Source organism: Cornus florida, unplaced genomic scaffold, assembly GCF_030987335.1.
Source record: "Cornus florida cultivar Cherokee Brave unplaced genomic scaffold, ASM3098733v1 CherokeeBrave_3.0.0_Hap2_Chr05, whole genome shotgun sequence".
In the NCBI taxonomy this organism is placed as follows: domain Eukaryota; kingdom Viridiplantae; phylum Streptophyta; class Magnoliopsida; order Cornales; family Cornaceae; genus Cornus; species Cornus florida.
This window is the reverse complement of record NW_026775575.1, coordinates 78,737,411-78,765,204: the sequence shown is the minus strand read 5'-3', so window position 1 is coordinate 78,765,204 and position 27,794 is coordinate 78,737,411. Positions and strand designations below refer to the sequence as shown.

Genomic DNA, 27,794 nt, shown 5'->3' with positions numbered 1-27,794 from the left:
AGGATTTTGGGTATGTGGTCATGGGATTTGGTAGGTATACCAACTTTTAGCCAATCTGATGAACCTAGTCATGCGAGGTTATAGTACGCTTTCAGGATGAGGTAAGTAAACCAACAGTTTGAGTCAAATGATATAGATTCATTTGATAAACTGTAATGGCACGATGGTTTATCGGAGGAACTGACTTAGCTAAATATCTTCTTGGAAGTTTTAAACAGGTGTTTCCAAGTTAGTAGGAGGATTTTGCACTGGTTTAAGTACTTATTAGAATGACACCGACTGAGAATAATAGACGGACTAACTAGTCATCAATAAATTCTTAATCAAGACTTTTAGTTCATAAGGGGGTGTCATTAAGAGGAGTTGCTGGAGTTGCATATCAAGGAGGAAGCAAGGTCTCTTCATTTGCACAAATAATATGGAAATTCTTTTTTTTTTTTTTTTTAAGTCACAGTTCGCAACAAATAGTTGTTGCTAGGAATTGTTGACTTCTTGGGAGATATTCCTTGAAGTTAGACAAGAAGTCTAACAGACACTTACTTGTGTTAAGGAATAGGATGTCAAAAACTTGAAGGTCAGATTAAACATCTAAATATGGAAGCTGGTGTTACCAGACTAATGATATGGTCGTTAGACAAATTGGAAGGAGGATGTGAGAACTGAGGTTCACAACTCTTAGTTCCTTGTTTATCGTGGAAGAAACACAATGCTTTGTAAAAAGAAGCAGATGTTTGGAAGGCAGGTAGGAGGAGGGATATAATGATTTGTCTTAAAGTCTGATATCTAGTAGATAATCTAGATGGACCGTCAGAGATCAACAGATTTTTACTGCCACTTTTCATACGAGAGCGGGACTTACAGAGTAGTTTCCCGGGATCTAGAGGAGAGATTGCTGATTTTACATAAGGGTGAGGATCCTAATCAGAATCTTGGTTGACTGAAAAAATTATATCAGCTTCGTTTCGTCTATTTTGGAACTGGTAAGATATCAGTTCCTACATAGCACGGATCACGAGACGGCTTAAATGGATAGCTATGGTGATTCACACTTTGTATTAAGTTGCGTCTAGTGGAAGTAATAGGAAGGAAGATGACCTTATCACCCGATGTGGTGATTGAACCTTCGGTGATTATTGCGCAATCCGTTGCATTTTAGCACTTGGAAATAATAACACTTGCTATTACCAGGGAAATGGTGGCGGTCAACTTGGAATATTTGGGCTGACTCCACAGGAGGTAGTACCTTACTCAGATGAGTTTAGGGTACTGAAGGAGGCTTAGTAGTTGTCTTTCTAATTCTAGGAAGGTCGGAGTGACTGGGATGTAAAATTCATAAATTTTACGGTGCAGTCAAATGGACAGGAGTTACAGCACGACTTACCAGGTTCGTCATGGTGAGTCGGCACGGATAAAGATTTGTATATCACTGTCTCTAACTATATCCTCTGCTATCAAGGTGGAAATTGAGGCTTATATATCATTGGAGGTTTTAGCCACTTCCTATTTTCAATAGGGAAGTATGACTAATCAGGAGGTGGATGGTTGGTAGACAGTACCGCTATTATTGTTAGTCGGGTTTGTTTTGATGTGTTGTGTCAGTTCCACCTTGCACTGATAACGGAGTCATAGTATGTGATTATCTCTTATAAGAGTTAGACACTGCTATGTCAATGGAGTTTTTGAAGGTGTGGGAGCAACAACCCTGTTTCGCATCTCTAGACAGGAAATCGGATCATGGCAAAACATTGTCTTTTGGAGGAAGGTCAGGTTCACATGTCGCACTGACTCTTCACGGATTTTGGTTATTGGTTTAGGCAGTAGCCTATTGTTTAGCGTTACCAACTTGTTAAGTGCTGAATGTATAGGAATTTTATGTGTTTGTTCTATGGAACTGGAAGGAATAGTGTTGTTACCCTTCGCTAAATATGGGTCTGATTGGATCGTTGATAGATACAACCTAGGAGTTATACATTTATGTTATTTCTTACACATAGAAACTTGGTATATGGTTGGATAGGTTGGAATTTGGTGAAACTCATCTAAAGAGGTTATGCCACACGAAAACGGAAATGAATTTTGCAAAGACATTAATTCAGAGTTTTGTGAATTCCGATGACGGAATTCCTTTTGTTAGGGGGAAAGAATGTTATACCCCTAGTTTTCAAAAGGATGAAATGGGAATGGGAATTAAATTTTGGTTTTTATTGCATTGTTTTTTTTATATGATGTATGTGTTTTGTTTTTTTAATTGATAAATGGTGATTTTCTTTTATTATTTGCTTAATTAATTAAGGGTGTATTTATTTTAGTTTAATTGTTTAAATTGAGTTTGTTCTAAGTTAATTGTTAATTGATTATTAATGTTTTATTTGACGTGTATTTGGTAGCTTATATTTGGTAGTTTTTAATTGGTAGCTATAAAATTTGTTTATTTATTTTCTCTGTTTTATTTACCTCTTTGAATTAGGGTTTTATGTTTTATGTATTCACGTTGGGTTAAGAAGTTAGGTTTAGCCGACTTTTAAATCATATTGGAATTAGATGTAGGTTTAAATAAAAGTTTATATATAGAACAATATATGTGTCTGCAAGGGTTTGAGTAAACCCTATTCACGTAGTGTCTAGAGAGAGGAAAAACAGAGAGGTTGAGGAGAAAACATGAAGGGAACTGGGAAAGGGCTTTGGATTGAAGATCATGTCAAGGAGGAAGGTATGGTTACTGTGAGATTGAACTGAGCAGTGGGAATTCGTCGGAAACTCTATAAATGGCGTTGTAAGGTTTCAAACCGAAACCTAAAGGCAAGTTTCATTCTATCTCCTTCCTGTAAACTTGTGTTCTGTGCATTCTTTATAGTCTCCAGGAATTAATCAAAATTTTAAAACTGGTGTTTGATGCATATTTGCAGGACTGTAAACTGATTAACGTATAAATAACTGAGGTTTACTTTCTTTGCATAAACTGTTTGGATTATGTTTTAAACTCTGGTAAATTAATTCGTAAAGGAATGTAAGGAGTTTCTAGGACTGTTGGGACTTATCTTGCACCTTAGGAACTTTAAGAAAACTTTTGGAATAGAAGATGGAACTTTACCGGAATCAAGGAAGACGAACAGAGAAACATAAACTATTTTTGTTTTCAGTTTAGATTTTTTGTCAATTAATTCATAATGGAATTGGAGAAGTTTCTAGGAGTATTTGGGCTTAAATTGAACCTTTAAAATTCTTAAGAAACTTAGAATAGACAGTTGGAGTTTCCGCCGGAAGCGAAGACGAAGAACAGAGGAAGTAGAGAGTGAAAAACGGAGGATAGGGAAGTGAAGGCGGCTCCACACTTCAATGGAGGCGGCTCCATTGAAGTGGAGCCAGCTCCACAAGATGTTGAGGCGGCTCAACCTAAAATTGGAGCCGGCTCAACCTAAAATTGGAGGCGGCTCCAATTTTATAAAGTGCCCAGTACGTGAATTTTGTGATTTCAGGGCTCCAGTGTGTGTTTAAACTTGGTTGGATGGATTTAAATGATGTAATTAAATAGGATTATACCTAAGAATGATTAATTATACCCATGAATGATTAATTCATGTTAGGAACTTGATCAACTTGGGATTTAAAATTAAATTCACATGCGGTTTACGGCTTGGAAGAAATTAAATTGCTTGCCGTGATGTTTAAGCAAATTTAATGGAGAGGTTTTAAAATGATGTATTTAATTATTAAAAGACCTAGAATTATTGGTTGAGGCTATGGGAGTGGATGTCATGACTTTTAATTATTAATTAAGCATGCAGTCAAGGAGGGTGGAAGGGTTAATTTCCAGCGTGGTACTAGTAAATTAAACAGACTAAAATAAAAGTTGTTTTTGTGAGGTTATATAAATGAAATATATAATGTATGGGTCCCAGGAATGTTGGTTTCTACTATAGTTATATTCATCATGTAATTTAGATACTAAATTATATGCTGTCAGGAGCAGTGGAAGTTGTAATTGCTAGTCTCGCTTTAGAAAACTAAATGGACTAGCATGGAGGTGGTTTTGGCATTCAAATAAAATGTGTTCAGTTTTTATATCTGAGTATCATTAGATCATGCTTCGGACTTATAGTTGGGGATTAAATAGTCGCCATGAGAATTAAATATTAATTTACATGTCGACAAGGATTGAGGAGGATTTATATGCTAGTCTTCGTTTTAATAATGTAAATGAACTAGTATGGATGTATTGGTTGGGAATTCTAGTATAATGTGCAGTTTATAATTCTATTATTCATTATATTATGTTATGGATGATAATTGCTGAACTGTCATAATTTCTGTTCTGTCAAATTTATATGGAAATGGATGGCTTAAATTGTTTATCAGTACTTTAACAATTTAAAAGGAGGATCTATGATTATAATCATATACTGGATGCCTAATAGGATCTTGTCTATATTTGATTGCTATTATGTTTGTTTCTAGATATATTTGATGTTCATTTGAATGTGCATCATCTGTGGATCATATGCATGCATGTACCGATATGGGACGATGACATACGGAGGGTCGGATTAGATCAAAACGCTAATTCTAACCCAATCATACATACGGAATGGATTAACTAAAACAGTTAACTCCTACATGGATACATGTCCTGTCAACTAAAACAGTTGAATGACATAATGGATGGTTGTTTTATCTTTCTGCATTAGGAAAGAATTTATATATATATACTTATGGTACCGTGATACGAGCTTGAGTCTCCTGATCACGGTTAGGGTGCGTATATCGCCTAGGATTGATAACTAGACCTGATGATGTTTCCCTGGTTGTTCTACTCAGGTTGAGACGGATTATGTGGGCTGGTGAACGTCCTATAATGTGTAGTTATATCTATATGGACTACTTTAGCTATTGTTGAGCTATCTAGGATGTATCTACGTATCGGGTTTATGTATGGATTGTAGTAGTATGGAACTTGCATGTGAGCCTGACCCACCCTTATTTTTCAGGTGTTTGACAGTACCAGGTTTAGAGCTTGTTCGTGGGGATGCTGATACAGTCACTCACTCTTCCGACTAAATAGGATTTTCTTTCTAACTTTAGTTTTGGATTTTATTTCTGTATTTCCTTTACAGTTTAGGATTATTAGGGTTCCACTTGGTGGATTCCTGAGTTGTAAGGATTGGAAGGTTTAAATTATATTAAAATTTTATTTGAAGGATTTTTCCTTATTTAGAATTCTTATCAGCTTATTATTATTTTCTTTTATTTCGTTTTGTATTCCTGCTTGTTTACATATTGACAATTGGTATCTCTCGAACCTGTGCTCGGACTTGATCACCCGTGGCTCTAGAATCGAGGGGTATCACAGTGCTCCCCAACTCGGATAATCCCGAATCAAATGACCCTGTTGGCCAGACCCATAACAAGCCCTTGGAGCTGAAGAAACTGAAGACGATCTCATGGGACAACTAGACTTATAGTGTCCAGGTTATTGACATTGATAACACACAACTCCACTCTTGTTAGATCCAGCTCGCATAGGAGTGGTTGGAGCAGATCGTGCAGACTGTTGCCCCTAGAACTGAAACGAACTTCTTCTGTTCCTCTTCCAAAGAGATCCTCTGAAAATGGTCCCGTACCTCTCTTTTGCTTTAACTGCTCTCTTCTTGCATCCTTCTCTTTATTATCGGCTTCCAGCATCAATGTCCTCTCAACTGTTTCAGAATAAACCTTAATGAATTGTGCCGTGATCAATGGCCTCATCCGATCATTAAGACCAGAAACAAACTTCCGAGTCTTGTTAGATTCATCTCTCACCATTTTTGGAGCAAAACGAGAAAGTGAAGTAAACTTGTTCTTATATTCCGCCACTGACATGCTCCCTTGAATAAGGTTATGAAACTGGTCTTATAACTCCTATCTTTTGGAAAGCGGAAAGTACTTCTTATAAAACAATTCCTTGAACTTATCCCAACTCATCTCTTCCACCTTGTACCGGCTCGCAACCGACTTCCACCAAACCTTAGCATCCTTAGCAAACTTGTAAGTTGCTAGGATGATCTTTAAATGATCCTCCGTCACATCCATTGAGAGCAACTGAGTCTCAACTTGATCCAGGTAGTCGTCTGCTACCATCGGATCCGCACCGCCTTCAAACATAACTGGCATCAACTGTGAAAATCCTTTAATGATCTTGAGACACTTTTGGGCTGGCGTTTCTTCTACTTGAACTGGGGGTTGAGGTGCCAACCACGACTGAGCAGTAATGGCGGCCCTCACGGCACTTTGCAACAAACGATTCAACTCCAGTGCTACAGAACCTTCACCCACTTCCACGGGTGCTTCAACATTTTCCCTCCTTGTGGGAACAACTCTTGGGGGAATTAAGTCCCTAAGAAACATATCCTCATCATTTAGCTTCGCTGGATTGGAGCTAGAGCTCTCGCCAACATCACCCCTTGTTGGCCTGGGGCCAACTTCCCTTGCTACCTCACGTAGTGACATCATACTATAAGAGGAGAAAACGGTTCAATGACATGACACTAAAGTCCACTGAAAACGACTCAACATGAAATGGCATCATACTAACACTTAGCATACACAGCTGTGCAAGAAACAGTTTAACATTAACAAGTAAGCAAGTAAGCATGTAAGCACCTAGACAGTTAATCATGTTTCTTAAAGTAATAAGCAAGTAGGAAGTAGTCATATAAACAATGCAATCAACACCCCATGCAGGCCTCTACCCGTCGTCCTAAAGGTTTCCGAACCATCGCTCTGATACCATTAATTATAACGACCCTGACCCGGAGGCCCGGATCGCTACACGAGTCCTTACTTGAACCCGAGGTTACCTAGGTCCATCACAACATTTCTATGGTCAACACACCCTTACAACGCTTGAAAAAAACACTCCCAGTACGCCCCATGATCCAAACCGACATGAACCAAACAAACACCGGAAGAAAGAATGCAAGATGATCAAGCTGCTTCATTTCGGTCGACCGAAGTGGAGCTTCAGTCGTCCAAAATAGAGGTCCCGAGAGCAAGAGAGAGAGAGGAGAGAAGCTTGAACCTAAAGCTTCATTTCGGTTGACCGAAGTGGAGCTTTGGTCATCCGAAATGAAGATCCCGAGAGTGAAGAGTCCTGTTTCGGTATAACGATGCATCATTTCGGTCAACCGAAATGACAATACCGAGCCTGAAAACCTGCATCCCAGGAGCTGCACTTGTGAAATTATAAAGAAGCTTAAATGAAACTTTAAAATGGCTATAACTTGTTTAATACACTTCGAAAATACATCATACATTAATCATGGACGGAACCCCAACTCTTGATCCCATAAACCAACATTTAATTACAATTCATTTACAAGGGGATATACTTCATAGTTACATAACCAAAAATCTACGAATGTACAAGAGAATGTCCAATTACAAAAGTAACAAAAGTAGTCTTCTAACAACTTTCAAGTTTGAGGTGGATTGTCGTCCACCGGTTCATTTCCAAGACCTGAAAAAAATAATATAAATAGTAAGGTGAGCATAAAGCTCAACACGTGACACTTAAGACATACATCTTGTGTCCTTGTGAATCTAATCAAAGCATAGGCCAATAGGAAATAGGGATCATACAATGTCAGAAAATAATACAGCATAACGATTCAATCTCAAGTATGTCCAATACAATGCAATGAGATGCAATACATGCTAGTGTCACTCCCCATTTTCATAATCCAAAACATCGTTTCCAAACTGTTAATACAGCCCGCCTTTTGGTAACCTCGCTACGACACGAGAGGAGGATTGGCTAGTGTCCCTGACCCTTGGTAACCCCGCGGCGTCATTATGGGGCCTAGCTAGCTCAACCACGCTAGGGCGACTCCCTAGTCCCCTCTAGGCTATATTAACCTCCAGCCCGTTAGTAACCCTGCAGCGACCGGGTTTCGCATAAAACCATTTCATCAAAAACACTTCCCTGAAATTCCCTATATTTATTTCAAGAACAATTTCTCCCATTTCATGCAAACCCAATGGTATGTGCATGTATATATGTTCCATACATTCAATGTCATGGTATTTAAGATTCTACACCATAAAATTAAACATTCAACATGTTCAACATCTCCCAAGTAATTATTAACACATTAAGATACAACAAAATACGTTTAAACATACTTTTCACATAGAACAACTCACATTCATACACATGGATTTCTCTAGACAACATTAAAACAATCATTGATGCAATTAACTTCTAATTAAGCATGCTTGGCATAACAAAGAAGTATAACTCATAATGGAACAAGAAAGAAGTGGATTAAGATGTCCCTACCTCAAATTGATATAAAACCCTTAAAATTGGTCCACAAATTAGAAATTCAAGGGGTGCTCAAAGTCTAAAATTGCTGGTACTAGTGCGTAGAGCTCGTCGTGCTCTTCATTTTGCCTCAAACGGCATCTTAATCCGATAAGAAATGAAGAAACAATCAAGATTCAAAGTCTTAAATGAAAAAAAAAAAAAAAAAAGGAAGGAGTGAGAGAGAGAGAGATACAAGAGAAAGAGGAAAATGGGAAGCAAAATGGTCTCTAGACCATAAATGGGATAGTTGTGGGTCCCACCACTGTCCTTTGACTTTCCTTTTTCTTTTGCCTTAAAATTTACACCACACAAATACACTACACCACCAACAAATACCATTTAATCCACATAAATTAAAATGCACCAAATGAACATGAGCTCAACTAAATTCCCGCATGCAAAACGTGAAAGGACGAAAATACCCTTGCGTCAACAAAATTCTGAAAAAAATTAAAAAAATGCTGAAAATTGGAAACGTTACAATCCAGCTATATATCCCAGACAATATACGCTCCCTAACCACTGATCTTGAGACTCAAACTCATATCATGGCATATATCATATATATATATATATATATATATATATATATAAATCCATCCTATACAAACATAAAAGTAATATATCCACCATAGTCATTCAATGGCCATGTCATCAACTGGTGGTTTCGTGGCTTGACACGAATAGATAGAACTTAACTTAATAGTTAATCCATCCATAATATGCCCCCATATCCTGATAATGGTGCATTAAATCCATAAACCAACAATTGATGCAACATATATATTTATCCATCAAATAATTCATACATAACATGATATGAATCATTCAGCTATTCCTTGCATGTAATTAAACAATAATACCAATTTAAATAACATGCAGTTAACTTACATCCCAAGTAATTAACCTACATCTCAATTAAACTATAAACATCCTCTTAATCATGATTAAAATCATTGAAGCATCCATTATACCTGTTATAATAATTAACATCAGTATAAACATCCATTAACAACATATAAGTTATTTACAATCCCCTACTGTCCAATCCCTTAGCATATAAAGGTATATTATGCATTATGAAATTTTCTAAGTCTATTTAACCCATAAAAATAATTTAGAATAGGTTAAAACCAATTCTGGATATTTAAAATGTAACACCTAAGTCGCAGCCTAACTTAGTCGACTCCTTCTCTGAAGAAGTCGACTCAATTCCTAACTGAGTCGGCTCGATTCACAAATCCAGTCGACTCAGTTCCAACTGAGTCGGCTCGATTAACAACTAAGTCAGCTCAGTTGAAACTGAGTCGACTCGTTCCTGCTACGAGTCGTCTTTTTCGTTTCTGGCAAGCTTTGTCTACTCCGATCTTCTCCGTTAAAGGTCCTAAGTGTTTGTACTAAGTCCCAAACAATCCCCAATAATTATTTTAAGCCTTGATGCATAATTAGAACAATTTAAAATAAGTTTTCATGCATCAAAGATCAAAATCAAACAACCATATATACATAAACGCATACATTATTTTTAATCTGTTTAAGCATGCAATCATGGTCGGTTTTACTATTTAATAATCCTAGAATTGTCCTAGGCATGTATATATAGAACATGTAATAAAAGGGGAAGAGATAGAAGAAGAACTTTCCTTATCTGATTCCGGCGACCCTTGGGTTGCCTTTGCGACTCCTACTGCTCTGGTTTTAACCCACGAACATCCTCTCCTTCCCTCTCATTGGGTTCGGCCTCCTCCTTAGCCAATCCTTCTCTTTCTTTCTCTATCTCTTTATCTGTCTCCTCCATATTATGTACAAAAAATTAAGCCCCCTCTATAGAATATAACAGTATATATATAGGGTTTATAAATCTAACCTAATCCTACTTCAAATCCAAGTCAGATAATATAAAGAAAAACAAAAGAAAAGGAAAAATATAATACAAAAAGGAAAATAACTATATATATATAAATGACTAACTATCCATAATTATATTATTAATAATAATAATAATAATAATATATTCTTTATATACATATATACCCATAAATATATATATACAACTATCAATGGGTAAATATCCATACCTATTTAGACTTATATCCAAGTAGTCCATGTGACCCATTGGGTTAGTCCATTACTACTATCCAAATCCAACTTCATATCAGACTCTTACTTCTCAAAGAGAGGTCAGGGGTTCAAGTCTCAGAAGAGACAAGTGTGTGTAAGTACCAACTAGGAAAATAATAATAATAATAAAATAAAAATAAAACATTTAATCATTTAATCCTTACAAATAATTATACATCATTTATGCAAATAATTTCATGACAACAAATTAATTAAAATACACCATTTATGTACACAATTAAATTAAACAAATAATTCAAATATACACATAAACAATTAGCCACGTAATCAATAATCAATTAAAATGCAATAAAATAAATAAATAAATTCTAAGACTGTTCTTTTAAAATTAGGGGTATTACAACTCCTTATTAAAGAGTTCTCTTCATGGATAAGGTACTTATTATCAATTCATGTATTTCTCTACGTATTACGAAACTCAAGAAATAACCAATAATAATCAATACAACACTTCTTAGGGTTTTGTTTAATGAATTTTCTTAGGGTTTGATCAATAAATCATGATCTTCTTAAGGTTTCAGTCCTTAGTGTTTCGATCGTGTTTTGGGTTGAAATTAGAGAGGGGGAAATAATGAATAATAAGGTTTGGCTAGAATCGTCTTTCACGAGGAATGCACGGAGATGAAGTGTGGGGGACGAATGGTTAGGTTGATTGAATTTTTTAATGATGGGAGAGGAATGTGATGTGATGGGGGTGAGGAAATGCGTGTAGTGGAATGAAGTGTTAAATCCATCTAATATGCATAAGATCTAATTTGGTAATTTCACTTTTCTGGATTTTTTTAATAAATTATTATTATATTGATAGGAAAATTTGTCATTTCACGTGCAATGTCATGCAACCTTCGTATCTGATATATACAATTTTGACAAGGGGCATGACTGTAATTTATCCAAAATTAAAAGACAGAAACCCTTGATTTTAATTGCCATAAGTATCTTGATCTTTAACAATGTCCATGCATGCTCCTGAACCTTGAAATTGCGACTTGACATGCTTTGAAGGTTGTGTTCAAATATCATTATTTAGGATAATTCATCTATGTCGCATAGCGGTTTCAAAAATAACTCTTTAGTGGGGATTTTTTTTTTTTGTTTTTTTTTTCCCCTTAATTTTAGTCTACCATTTGAGTGAAAGTAATCATTTTGAGCACCTGATAGACTCATTAAGGTGGCGTCACTTGAGAGAATGTCTCTTTTTAATTAAGGTGGGTGGCGATAGGAATTACATTAATATTACAACTCTAATTAGCTTTTTAATTGTTAGATTAAATGTACATATCCTATGGTTTCTTGTATAGCACCTAGGGTTTCTTATGTATACCTACCCACATACCATGTATAAATTACTTGTATACCATTCACCGACCTTATTCATTATCTTGGAAAGTCTGTTATATATGATGCAATTATGTTTATAAGATTAAGACTCACTTATATGGTTCTAATATTGTGCGCTAGAAGGCCCGCCTAGCTTATAGCCAGAATGTTCACACATGAGCATGGGATTGATTTCGAGAAGACATTTGCTCCAGGTACTCGACTCCTTTATATTTCAATCTTATTATTGTGGTTGTTTCTCTTTATTGTGATCTTTTCTAGATGGATGTGAAGAATGCTTATCTTGAGGAAGTTTACATGTAGCCTCTGTGACGTTCCGAATTTTCACAAACCTGGATAGTCAAAGTGACCCGAAAGTTGACCCAATAATGGATCCAAAATGCGGAAGCGAAAAAAAAAAAAAAAAAACAAGGTTCTTAGGGATAAACGGCATCCCGAGAACGCTAGAGTGACTTTCCATGAAGTCATAGAGTTGAAAAGAAAACAAAAATGCGGAAGCGATAAAAAAAAATGGGTAATTTTTGCTCTAGGGGCAAAATTGTAATTTTTAGAAAGTTATGGTTGTGCTACCGAGCACACTATTGGATAGATAACGAAAAATTAATGAAGTTAAAAAAAAAGCCCCCTCGGGCTGCCGTGACGCCGTTTTTCGCCAGGCCTTTTTTTTCACGTCTGGACTTCGATTTGGGTGAACTTTTTTTTGAACTTCGTTAATTTTTCGTTATCTATCCAATAGTGTGCTCTGTAGCACCCATAACTTTCTGAAAATTATGATTTTTCCCCTAGGGCTAAAATTACCCATTTTTTTTATTGCTTCCGTATTTTTGTTTTCTTTTCAACTATGTGACTTCATAGAAAGTTACTCTAGCATTCTCGGGATGCCGTTTATCTCTAAGAACCTTATTTTCTTTGTTTTTGCTTCCGCATTTTAGATCCATTATCGGGTCAACTTTCGGTCACATTGACTATTCGGGATTGTGAAAATTAGGAACGTCACAACCTCCCCCCAATAAGCTGGTGTGTCTGCTCTGTCGTGCATTATATGGCCTTAAATAGGCATGCATCGCAAGCTTGGTTTGCTAAATTTAGCTCGACCAACTTTTGCTTTGGTAACTCTGCTAGTTTCTATAACTTTTTCTTTTCTTTTTTTGTTTTTGTTTTTTGGACACACTAACTAGGTATCATTGTTTTTTCTAGAGCGATTTGACAGAACTATGGAGCTATGATGTTTTCAATTTTTGCCATTTTCCAATTTTTAGAATTTTTTGATTTTTTAAAGGTATTTTCGTCTTTCCTCGTTTTTCGTGTCACGCAGGCACCGAGGGACGTTTTAGTCATTTCCTAGATGACGAGGATTCTAGAGATGTAATTTTAATCATTTTAAGTCATTTAGAAGTGGTGGAGTCATTCTAGAAATTTTTCGAGATCAGAACGATTTTCGGGTTCGGGAACTTCTCCCGGTTTTCTCATTTTAAGTGGGGCATTATAGTCATTTCACATGCATATTCATATATTTGTATCTATATATTAGAGGTAGATATTTATGGGATGTAAATGGTATTGTGTGGAAAGAGGAGGGGCACAAAGGTAACTTAGCATAAAGTGGTAATCAACCACAAGGTGACATGTGGCACATTATTGGCCTTGGAATTAAAGTTACAAGACCACATTTTCACTTCCTCCTTCTTCTCATTCAGGCACCATTTTTCTCTCTCTTTCACTTTCTCTAACTTTCTCTATATTCCTACACAAGTACCCATTTATGCCTTCTAAGGAAAAGCTTTGATTTAGAGAGTTTAAGGTGGGATTTTGATGGAGAGGATGAAGGAAAGATGGAGAGATTGGCATGAGCTTCAAGTTGAGACCAATATTGCTAGGGTTTTAAGGATTTCGAAATTTTGGAAGCTTAGGGGTTGTTTGGCTTGCTCCAATGAGGTAGAGGTGTTATAATGCATGATTTCTTGTACTTTTGTGAGTTTTATAACTTGAATTGATGTCTAGCATATTCAATTAGTATAAATTCTTGTAAAAAATTGCTTAAATGATTGGTATGGGATATATGTGACTAATTGTTAGTTGTTTTATAGTATTCAAACATGCTTACATTAAGTTGAATCCATGTCTTATATGGTTGTTATGCAAAGTTGATGTTAAATGAGAACTTTAGTTATGTAGTTTAGAAATTGCCTTATATAGCATGTGGGAAAGTTTTATGGTGGAATTGATGAATTAAAGTATTAAACATTCCATGCATTCATTGGGATAGAAAAAGGGAAAAATTGTCTTTAAAACAAGTGAAATTGTTTTTGGGAAAAGTTTTCTAAAGTGTTTGCGAAAACTCGGATGTCTAGGAGGCGTCTAGTGGTCCGTGGTGTTAGTGTAGTCTAGATGGGAGTTTAGTTGAGCTAACCAGGTTGAATGCGATGCCTTGGAGGTGCCTTGTGGTCGTGGATGGTTAGCCAATCCTCCTTTCGTGATGCCTTGGAGGTGCCTTGGGTCGGATTATACTAACGGTTTGAAAGTTGAAACGGAAATGTTTCGGATATGGGGAGTGACATTGCATGACATTGCACTTCATGAGAATATATGGTGTGTATGTGTTTGGGTGACAATTGTTATTTACTTATCGTTGTAATTATTACCATGTACCCATATGCAATGATCCTGCTCTCTTTTATCTATTCCTTACGTGGATTCACGGGGTCATAAGAAGTGTGTATTAGACACTTCCTACTTAGCATTTAGCTCACCCCATTATTTTAATATTTGTAGGTTCGGGAAAAGAAGTGGTGGACGACCATCCACCACAGTTTTAGCTTGGATTAGGAGAATGTACATCTTACTACCTTTTGTATTAACCTTATTTTGTAAAGTGTTGACCCAAATGAACCATTTTGCATCATGCAAATTATTTAGACACGTTTTGTATATGGCCTTTGGAGAAATGTAATTATGCTTATTTACACTAAATCATTTAGTGTATTTCATGTAAGGTGTTGTAATTTTTGTGAATATTGTTGTTGTTGTTAATGTATTAGATGTTAAAATTTATTTAAATGTGTACGTGAGTGTAGTGGCGTGGATAACCAGTGTAGTTACGTGGATGATTGGTTATCAATGTTAGTGTATCTCAGACAGTGAAAATTTCGAGTTTGGATAACCCAGAACCAGTCGACGTAAAATTCCTACACGTCGACCGGATGACCTAAACCAGTCGACGTGTAGCCTCCCACAAGTCGACCGGTTTCACTGTACATAACCTGAACCAGTCGACGTGTAGCGTGATGTGTATACATCAACCGGTTCCTGTGTTGTAAACATTTGTGGCTTATTTTCCATTTTGCCCTCGCTCACTCACTTAAGTGTACTTGTTACACGTTATATGACTCAGTATAGTGCAATAATTAAATTTCAACCCTAGAAAAGGGTATATTGTCCTGGACTTTATTATTATTATTATTATTATTATTATTATAAGACCCAAGTAAATGACTATTGTGTTCCTTTGAGTTTTAAACCATTTGAATTGAGACAAATTACCATCTTGCCCCTTTTGGACTTGAATTTGCAAATTTAACATGAAAGGATTATATTACCCTTGGATGATTTTGGGTCGAATAAAGATCCGTTTAATGATCTGGACCCAATGGATTTAGGAATCTTATTTGATTAGTTTAAGGATGGATTACCCACTCACATTGTAAAATGACTATTTTACCCCTGGTGTGTCCTCGGGTTTGGTTAAGGACCCGATTAGCAATCCGGACCCCCGATTTGGGTCGTTACAGGAGCTCAAACCGTTTCTCAGTCATCAATTCGAAGTGAAAGATCTTAGACCTCTCAACTATTTTCTTGGTCTCAATATTCACTACAGTTGTTAATGGTTATTATCTTACTCAGACAAAGTACAATATAACTCAAATCTTCATTCGAAAGCTGGGATAATTGATAGTAAGATTACAGATACCTTACTCGAATACAATGTAAGATTCAATCCACATGATGGCTAACCTTTTCGTGATGGCAACTTTTATCGACATTTGGTTGGCAGTCTGGTATATCTGGTATACCTTATCGTCACTCATCCAAACATCTCTTATAGTTTTTCATATAGTTAGTCAGATTTATAGTATCACCAAGGTCCATTCATTTTGCTGCAGTTCTTTGCATTCTTCGCTATCTCAAGGGCATTATGTTACATGGACTTCATTTATCTTCCCAGTCACCATTTGTGCTTCATGCTTATACAGATGCAGACTGGGCAGGAGACCCAACTCATCGTCATCCACTACAGGTTTTTGCCTTTTTTTTTTTCTTGGTGATTCAATTCACTGATCTCTTAGTTTAGTAAGAAGCAGATTATATATTGTTGCTAAATCTAGCACAAAGGCCGAGTATAGAGCAAACTTGTTGATACCACTTCAGAGCTTTTATGGTTAAGTTGGCTTCTTCGGATATAGGGCCGGTTTCCTCATCCACTGCCACTCCTATCTATTTTGATAATAGGAGTGCAATTCAATCAGATTGCACACAATGATGTATTTCATGAGCGTACCAAATACATTGAGATTGATTGCCACTTTCTTTTTTATCATCTTATTTAGAATGTCTTGTAGTTACGGTCCACCTCTTTTCATGATCAAATAGCAAACATCTTCATCAAATCTTTTTCAACAGGCCGTTTTCAATATCTTTTCTTCAAATTCAAAAGGACTTTATATAACCCACCTTAACTTTAAACACCACCTTAACTTTAAAGAGACTGTTAAATTATATTCTACAGTTTGTTGTATAACTTTTAGAGTTTTTTTATGTCGCACACATTTTATATTTAATTCAATACAACATATATATATTTAACACTGATGGTGCATCTTAAACCCAGAAATTAGCTTTTCTAGCATTTCTTTAATTCAAATAAATAGTCGGCCATCTAAATCGGATCTTTCCAGCTAATCCTGTAATCCATTGATGTTATTTTAATGTTTTGTGTCACGATGATCGACCATGATATTTAAATATCTCCATGCGAATCGTTGGTTCGTCAAAGAGAGTAGGGCTGAAGTTACTCCACTAGTGGATGGGGTAGTATTTTCACGTTATATATATGGTAAACGGATCAACTGTATACCCATAACTCCATGAGACTAATTTGAGTAGTACACCAGTAATGGTTGCTACATAGTCACAACAGCTGACTAGCAACTTGGAGGGCACAATCGCCGGCGATTCAGAAGTGCAGATGTCAGATTCCGAACGAGGCGGTTGGATCACATTCCCCATCATCATAGGTCTCTCTCATCTCATTTTCAGCTATATTTGTGTGTATAAGATATATGTTGCACCAACATATTTTTACGTGATCTTTTTGTTCAATATTGCAGCAACCATGGCAGGCTTGACACTAGCCTCTCAGGGTGCGACGGCGAATCTTATTGTTTATCTTATTGGGAAATTCAATGTGAAGAGCATCGATGCTGCCCAAATTGCTAATGTGGTTTTCGGTTGCAGTAGTCTATTTCCGGTCATCGGAGCCATTATTGCCGACTCTTTTTTAGGCTGTTTTTCTGTCATCTCCATTTCTTCTGTTATCTCTTTGCTGGTAAGTGGTGACAATAATATATAGTATGTACCAGATTCACTTTCTTCTTACTACTAAATTACTAGTCATCAATTCATCGAATTGCTCTTTTAATTATAATATTCAGCTTTTATGAACTAAAAAAGGATAGGTTTGTCCACTTGATTGTATAGAAAAACATATTGTACTATATTAACTACTAATTAATCAACCATGTAACTGCGAATACTTAAGAACTTATAACAACAATTTTGTAAACTGAAATCACTACTTTTAAGATTATATATATTTAAGTTCTTCACCCGGAAAGTAAAATTCCTTAGTCTTATATATTTTCCATATATGTTATAAATGTTTCATAAGAGGAAAAGGGGACATTTAAATATAAGAAACTGTACTAATCAACCACGAAACTGCGAGTAACTAAGAATATATTAATTCTTGTTTGGTTCATGTAATGAAGTGTATGTAAAATTATATATATGGGGCTCTAGTTTCATCACAAAGCTCAAGCATCTTTCTTCCTTTGGTCTTTTTTCCCTTAATTTTGGTTACAGCTATTAAATTTAAGCTTCAATTAACCTCAGAGTTAATTCATTCCATACGTGAATTATTCTTTCCATGAAAATGTCACAAGTACGGACAAGCTGGTAATATACTTTCCAGGTTGATTGATGTCTGTCTAAATATAATTTTCATTATCAGCCAACATCAACACTTGCAGGGCATGGTCCTTTTAGTCCTAACCGCGACACTGGATTCCTTGAGACCTCCACCACGTGAAATTGGATCAATCTTGTGCACAATCCCATCAAAAATCCAATTCGCATTCCTATATGCAGGTATAGCACTCGTATCAATAGGTATCGGAGGCACACGCTTCACTATTGCAACGATGGGAGCCAACCAATTTGATGATTCCGGGGACCATGCAATCTTCTTTAATTGGTTCTTCTTCACCATGTACACCTCTTCAGTTGTCGGTCTAACAGCTATGGTGTATGTCGAGGATAATGTGAGTTGGACAATGGGATTTGTCCTCTGTGCCGCGGCTAATGTAATTGGCTTAGCCATTTTTGTGCTGGGAAACGGTTACTATCGTCACATTAAGCCAAAAGGGAGCCCTTTCTTGGATTTAGCTCAGGTTTTCATTGCCGCCATTAGAAAGAGGAAGGTCTTTCTTTCCTCCAGAAGTGAGGATTATTACAATGATCATGATGAGATGGAAAGGATGATGCCAAACAGCTCCAACTAAAAGCTACAAGTAAGGATACATTTTGAATATATTACTCCGTATTACATTCAATTAACAATAATTATGTTACATTATTTTAATGCAGGTTCTTAAATCGCGCAGCGCTGAAAACAGAAAAGGACATACAATTAGATGGAAAAATCACAAAATCATGGAGGCTATGCACTGTGCAACAAGTAGAAGATCTGAAGACCATAATTAGAATTTTGCCACTATGGTCCACTGGTATTTTCTTAAGCACCACAATAGGGGTCCAATCCAGCTTAGTAATCCTCCAAACCCTAACCATGGACCGTCACATTGGCCCCCATTTCAAAATTCCACCTGGTTCCATCCTAGTTACTGTATTCATCTCCACCTCCATCTCTCTCACCCTCATTGACCGATTCCTATGCCCAATGTGGCAAAAGATAACACGTCGGTCTCCGACAACACTCCAACGCCTTGGGCTCGGCCATGTGCTAAATGCACTTAGCATGGTTGTGTCAGCCTTAGTGGAGTCCAAGCGGCTTGACATAGCCCGAGCCCACCAAGTCCAAGACCCGTCTGGTTCCACGGTGCCAATGTTGGCCTTGTGGCTCCTTCCACAACTGGTTGTTGTTGGCGTTGGTGAAGCATTTCTTTTTCCGGGACAAGTTGCATTGTACTATCAGGAATTTCCAGTGTCATTAAAAAGCATGGCGACTGCGATATTGGCGATGCTTATTGGGATAGGTTTTTATCTAAGTACGGCCGTGATTGATTTGGTTCGGAAGGTGACAGGATGGTTACCAGATAATATAAACAATGGGAGGCTAGATAATATGTATTGGCTGTTGGCTGTGGTTGGGGTTTTAAACTTTGGTTATTATTTAGTATGTGCAAGGTTGTACAAGTATAGAAATGTTGTTGAAAAGGTTGAGGATGATAATTCTACCTTGTACAAGTGATGTTGATCCTACAATATTTACGAAGGGGTTTTAATGTATCTACCGGTTGCTTTGTATAAATGATTGTGCAGTGCAATCAAATTCCATAATCACCATGAGGCATTTTAATTGTTTTACCAAAAAAGAGCTACAGGTTAAGAAAAAATAGAGAAATTTTATTTAGAAGTAGCATCCAGTCTGAGCAATTTTATGCTTGTATACTATTATGAAAGATCAGACAAAGATTAAAAGAAAATGTTAGAATTCATTAGATGGTGTACCTTAGATGAGCCTCCCATCTATATAGTAGTTTATGGCCACACACATAAAGAAACTTAGTAAAAAACAAAGAAAGAAATCGAAGTTGCCTCTTTGAAACCCAAAAATAACCTGTTTTGCACAATTATATTTTTGGATAAAACAGTAACATCAAATAATAAAAATAGATGGGTATGATTTTTCACTTGATTGTGCTGAAAAGATGTTTGTCCATTTCTTTAGTTGACTTATTCGCAACATAATGCCGTGTTTTGAAGTAACTATAAGAAATTATTTTTTTCTTTTTCTTTTTTTTTCCTTTTTTTAATTTTTAAACTGATCGATATCACTAGCTTCAAGAATATTTTTAAGTTCTTCATGTCCGAAATTTTTATATATAAATAATAAGAATTATTTTATGACCTTATGCATTAAGTTTTTTAAAATAGGATTGCAGTATTATTATTAATCCTTGATGGATTGAGTTAACTTTTTAATTTTGTGATCTAGTTGGGAGTATAATTTTATATATTGTGATTTTTCAATTTATTAGGTGTGATTTAATTCTAATATCTAAGTTTTCATCGCAGAAGGGAGACTTATTTTATTTTATTTTTTTCATGACAGAAGGGAGTCTTAGTTATGTTTGTTTGTAAAAAAATCGTCCCCCTATTATTGTTATATATAAAGGTTTAATCCTATCAAAGACAACTCTCAGATCTATTTTGCAAGATCTCAAAAGATTTGAGGATATTTTTCAAATATAGATATTCGGTGATTTAAACATCAATATGATAAGATGGCTAATTTTTTTATTTAATTATTCAAGTATTGTTGATTTCTACATGTCTATTATTTGATTAAAATCCAATAATTGGTATCAAAGTTTATGATTATTCCTGTAGAAATCAAGACGAAGGAATTGAAAGTATATTATATATTATTCGAAGGAATCCGATCTTGAACTGCGGGCACGGTTATACCACTCCATTGATTTTAGTGCCATCGTTTGCTTGATTAGAAGCATGCTAATATGGGGTCTACGTTCTTGTGCCTCCACCTGTTGAAAATATAGTCAGTAATAATATTCAAGATTGATAGAAGATGAACAGGCACATTTGTGTTACCTTCGTAATCGTGCATGTTTGGATGAAAGTTTATTTCTTTTAAATTGAATTGCATGTTAAGGTGAAATCTCCTGGTTGTATAGACAAATACATAATATAAGATTTGACACATAAAGATGAATTTGTGTATCTCGATTTTGGTCATGATAAGGATAATTCAGTTAGGTAATATTGGTTGGTCTCTTCCAGCATGTGTATTGATTAAATATGGTTATAGACAACTCATTTTGAGAAATTGTGAAGCATGAAGTTTGATTGAATATTTATTTGAAATAATATTCAATCCATGTTTTATATATATATATATATATATATATATATTAATTACACATGTCAGTGAGAAAGTCTTTTAATCTTGATACTTGGATGTAGGGGACCATGAGTACACAATCATATTTTGAAAGTTAATTAATTGGGTCATGTTTTTGAAGTTATTATATGTATGAATGACTAATTTGAAATCTCCTAAAGTTAATTAGGAGGATTTCTAGTACTAGTTTACTCTTCATGTGCACATTATTATCTATATGACCTGGAGAGCCTAATTATTTTTAATTGAGTTGTTTACATAAATGGGACTCGGTGAAATATAAAATAATTTTATTTATTTTTTATTGGCTCAAAGAAAAATAATTAACAAGATTCCATGAGACAATCTGTTTGAATTCAAGAAAATCAGGATTTCAGGGGGGCATGTGCACATGCTCCCTCCGCCCGAGGTACATGTTTCCTTGAAACATTCATTCGTCCAATGAGCGTAAATATAGCCCATATGATAACATACATGTGTATGAAATCATGAACCGACAATATACATGGCTACTATGATGATGATGCACAGTATGTAACAAATTACAACCATGGTTTTGGTAGATGGTTAAAGATTTTTTTAGATAAACAATAATATAATAAAATATTATTATATAATAAGAAAGGTACCATGTTCAGTGTTGTCCTAGAGGTGGTGTTTTCCTCCTCTAATGGCTCCTCCATTTTGTCTTTGTTTTCGCATTTTGAATTTGATAACGGGTCGGGTTAGGTTAAGTTAGGTTCTTTTGGTTAATGCACCGGATCATGGAATTTTGAACGTTACAGCGTAGTATCAGAGCATCCGGGTTCAAAAACCATGGACGGATTTTGGTGCTTCATATTGTCATAGCATTTTACGTGTTTAAGTGCCTATATGTTTAAAACATCTTTTATGTGTCCGGCCCGCCCACTATAAAATATAATAATTTTTATTTTAATTTATACGATTTCCTTAAAAAAAAGTTAAACTTTCCTTCTTTACTCAAACTCTAATTTTTTTTTCCCTTTCAAATTTCTCATTTTTCTTCCCTTTTTCTTCTTCTTCTTTTTATTATTATTTTTTTTGCCCCCCTACTTCTTAACATTCTTTTTTTGCACTTAAGAATGATGTATATAGTATGTAATTTTTTTTTTTGTTTTTCTTATTTAAATTATATATATATATATTTTTCACTACACCCCCTTTGAATTAAAATTCTGGCTCCGCCCCTGTGTGTGCCGTTGTATCATACTATGTGTTTTGTTTTGTGCTTTCATTAGATGAGTTGCATGTGATCACGAGTACTCGGAAGTAATGCTGATAAAATATATGATTCATATGACATTTAAAATATAACAACTCTTATACTAATATGCTATGCTATGAGATAATTCACAATATGCTAAGAAATGATTAATTAAATATACAACTATATAGTTAATTAAATATGCAAAATAAAGTAATAAATTAATAAATAATAAATAAAGAACCTGAACCGAGGTTAGTATTGAATACTATGTTCTTAAGACAGATTCGCCCCGCTATGGTGCTAACGGACTCAGTGGCATCTATCTCCCAAGACACAACGGTCTACATCCACCAGTAGTAGCATTACAAACTCGTGGATATGGCGAATCTCCTCTGTATAATACTCTCTCTAAAAATGTATCTATACTATATAAATAATGAATTGAGTGTAATCCGAACCAAATGACTCGGACTAAATTTAATATGGCTCAATAAAATTGGTTTTAGGTCTAAGTGGCTCAGACTACTTGACCATGGCTTGAACCAACACCCACTTGGGTTAGGTTCATCTTGAGTGAGGGAGATGAGAAAGAAAATAAACAAAATGCACCATTTTTCAAATGAATTATATAACTATTTATAGAAGAATTGGTGACTCTTGAGGTTAAGTCGCGTTAGTTCAGTCATCGGGTGCATCCAATCAACTATGGGTTGCACCCTATCTTTATATAACTGAAATAACTTCCCTAATTATTAACCGTCAATTGTCACCTTTCAGTCGCATCCCTTTGTTTCTTAATATATAAAGTCGCATCCCTAAACTTTCCAACCCATTCTCAACCACGTTGAATCACATGTCAAGAATTTTTTAAATTTCCAATTGCCACCAACAGTCACAACAGAATTTTTTAAATTTCCAATTGCCACCAACAGTCACAACAAAAGCGTTGTGACTATCTTCATAGGTTTAACCTACAACTGCCATACTCTGGTATAATCATGTTGCAACAACATATACACAACGTTGTATTCTACATATACACAACATTGTATTCTATACACAGGCCATAAACATAGACAAGTTTCATTCACACGTTAAAGCACTAGTTTTTACAACTAGTTTCCAACAATCCCCCAAATGAATGGAAATTGGCTGCTTAAATGCAAAAAATGATTATGCAGACACTAGAGAGAGTATAGTCAGAAAGATACTGCATCAGGATAGGTAGTTTTTGGCCTTGAACCTTCTCTAGTGTATTGTTATCGGATTTACTAGTTAACCAGTGAATGCGATGTCTTAAACTATTCAGTCATTTATGTAAATCAAGACAATAACAAACACACAATACCCTTCCTCACAGAGTTAGTTCTTATTGTTGTGTTCATTTTGGCCCTGAACAATTCCTGGTATTCATGAGTGCTCTAGAAAACTTAGCCTTTATAGTTCCCATAAGCGGCCCCACTTCATACTCATATAGGTGACTTCTTATTAAGAGTATCCTACCATACCCCCACTTGAATTTTTAAGGTATAAGAGTCATTAAAAGTGTAGCTTATCCTAATCCTCATTATAGGTAGCACTGTCTCATCATAGAAATGGGTAAAAGATTTATATCTTCCCAGTACTTCAGGTAAGTCACTCAAAATTTCTATTGTCCCTTTGAACCTAGATCTTGGGATCTTCAGTCAGCTAGGTTGAGTTTTCATTAAGGTAACTCGCTAGCTTTCGGCTTTAACCCCATTCCCCTCAATGATCTGTACAATTGCTCTCTAGTACAACCCTCAAGTTTATATGTGGCCATATGGTTGTATATAGAAATATTATACTTTGCAGATATTTCCCCGATTGAGAGCAAATGTATATTTTGTGTCCTAAAATTGCTTATTGTTAGTAATATCCTTTTCTTTATTGGCACAGGTGTAAACTTCTTTTGAAATGTCCCCTAAGTTAAGTCTATTAACTTTTCTGTTTAATTTATTCAAAGTTTCTAACTTTGATTGTTTAAAATAACATACAACTACACCTTTAATATTAAATACATATCCACTATTGGATTTGAATTCTTTAATATCCTTCATCCAGATTGCATCACTGTTATACCTCCAATTTAGTTAGATACCTCGATCTATGTAATATTGGACTTAGGGTGTATCTCAACTACCCAATTTATTATTTTTCAGTGATCTGATCCAAGATTTAAAATGTGCAATTAAACACAGTTATTAAGATGTCTTGTAATCTTAACCAGTATACTTTGACTAGTATTTATATTTGAGATTTACATTTACAAAAGTTAGCTAGGCTTTTGTTATCATAACTAGTATTATCTCAATCTCACTCTATTGAGAATATACCATGTTATCAGATGCTCAATCTTTCATTTCAAATATACGAATTAGTATATCATTAATTTTTTAAGGCATACAATGACTTATGCATCATATTCATGTCATTATCTCTGTAATAACTTTAATCTACTTAAGGATTTATAAGCTTGCACACTTGACTTTTCAACTATAATAAATAATTCAGCTTTTCAAGTGGAAATAGAACTCTTCTAGTTGTTCCATAATATTTTCCTCGTAGGAAACAACATGCACTACTGTTATAATACTATAAATGATTTTTGGTTCTATCCTAAAACTCTTAGGATTCGGAACCCCCCACATTTATAAATATTTCTCTTAAGATGAGGTGACTTGTAATAAATCTCATCAATGAATAATATCTCCCCACAACTTTGGGAGAATCCTAAAATTTTATTTCTGATGTATTTATTATGATTTTCCAACTCTGAAAGTACCATATATTAAATACTTTACCTCATCTACTTTTTTAAATTTCCATATCCGCTTCTCAACAATCATGTATAACAGTCTCTAATGCATATGTACTCACTTTATCATTTTATCTCTAACTTATTATTATAATAATTCATCGACATTACTGTGAATTAATACTAGAGAAATTAATTAGATTGAGCTCTAATTAATATTTGGTTTTACATTTCTTATATTTATGACTTGAGTTATATATATTTAGGTTTATGTTAAGTCAATCATATTAACATATCTTAACCTTTCATTGTGTCACACACATCACATAACTCAATAATTTAAGCAAATAATTATCTAATTATTTAAGCTTTGGATACATTACCACATAGTAAGCACTCACTTCTCAAGTATTATTACTACCTTAGATTAAGCACACTCTTCTCATATCTCATTATTAGATTATGATGAACATCCACTTCTCTGCTATTGCCACAATCTTAAAGTTAATTTTGCTCAATTATCAATTATAGTAGCTCATAGCTTTAGTTTATACTTATCTAAGTAGTCTACCTTGGTAGTATAAGAATTTGTTTTGGAAAATATTATCCAAAAACTACTACTTGTAAAGTAGTATTCTTCCCTCCTACAAGAGTATATATGACGTATAACTCAAATAGCTTATAACTAAAATGGTTATTCGAATACTCTTGGGTTTTTTTTTTTTTTAAGTTGAGAGTTAAAACCAACTAACGTCTCTAAGGTTCTTTGCACCTCAGTGATCACTTTAGCTTATAGCTAAGCTAACTAGTTTTCAGCTCATTAACATTTTACCTTTTAGCTAGCTTGATTTAGCTCGTCTTAGTGTACAAACTTAATGTATCCATAACATTTTCCATTGAACTCTTTAGAGTTATCGGAAATCTCTCTCTTATTCAGCCCATTCACAGTTATACGTGTCTTAGACACTAATATAGATCTTTTCCCTTGACTATCGAGAAAACTGACATAGCTGGACAAGTCAATTTTTGTTTGTTGTATTACATACACAAACCAATCATGAACTCGTACAAATATAATAATATTAGACATTAGATAAATTATATTGTAAAATTGAATTACTATGCACATTAAATAATTCAACTCCATAGCTCAATATTATAATCTCAAATAAAAGTAAGCACTTATATAAATAATATTGAACTCACATAAATAATATTATATTACATGATTAATTATATCACATAATTAATTTAAGAAAAAAGCTTTGTGTCTCATTCTCCAATAAGCTTTCTAGAAAATCAAGAATAAAAGATTTAGACGTTAGAGCCTTCTTGTTACGTCTAAGCTCATCTTTATTTTCATTGTATGATTTATACACAAGAAAATGATATGCAATACTATTATGAGCATAACCTATCAAATGTTTTTTGTAACGATCCACTCCATCATATCGTATGATATTATCCGCTTTAGGCCCGAGCCCACATGATTTTGTTCTTGGGTTTTCTTCCAGAAGGCCTTCATACCAATTGGAGATAACACCACCACATAAAAGCACTTTACATTCCCTTACCTAAGTGATGAGGGACTGTGTATTTGTAACTCACCCAATGTGGTAGTCTGTCAGTGCCTCTTGCACCCGCCCACGGCACACCCATCCATAAGGTTGCCACATTATAGGTCCCACTTTAACTTTCTTAGTAGTAGGAATCGCAATCTTAGTTAAACACCCCTACATTTTTAATAATTTATAGGAATGTTTTTCGACTTTTTTATAATTCATATGGTGTCACATTAGTTTTCTTTTGTAAAGTAAAGCTGTCCCCACAAATTCTAGGTTAAACAAGAACTTATCAACATAGCATTAATCATTTATTTTAAATTACGATTTTTGCATTTAGCAACACCATTCCGTTGAGGTGAATAAGGAGTGATAGTTTGGTGAATAATATCATATTCTGAACAAATGTTAGCGAATGGTGCTTCGTATTCACTACCTCTATCACTTCTTAATACCTTGATCTTTTTGCCAAGTTGATTTTTAACCTCATTTCTAAGGTTTTATCTTTATTTCGTAAAAAATATACATAACAGTATCTCGTGCAATCATTGATAAAGTAACGAAATACATTTTTTTTTACCTATAGTTGGCACAAATTTAAGATAATATAATATACTACATAATATCATATTACAAAATTAAAATTAGTCAATCAATATTAAATTATATAAATAATTCAATAATCTACTTCTATAACATGCTTCAATTTCACATAATATTGAACACATCAATATTAAGCATATTATCATATAATAATGTATATTATAATATTTTATTATATCTCAATTATTAGTATAATCTCTACTTATTTATATCTTAAATAGAAACATATATGATAAAATCTATACAAGGCGTAAACCTGTCTTAAGATTGTTGGTAAAATATATGATCCATATGACATTTAAGATATGATAACTCTTATACTAATATGTTATGAGATAATTAACAATATGTTAAGAAATGAT

The 27,794-nt window shown here is 34.7% G+C and overlaps 1 pseudogene; it reads left to right on the top strand.

Moving 5' to 3' along the window:
* The first annotated feature begins 11,969 nt into the window (after positions 1–11,969).
* LOC132309527 (protein NRT1/ PTR FAMILY 2.7-like) lies at positions 11,970–19,589 on the top strand (annotated as a pseudogene).
* Positions 19,590–27,794: the final 8,205 nt, after the last annotated feature.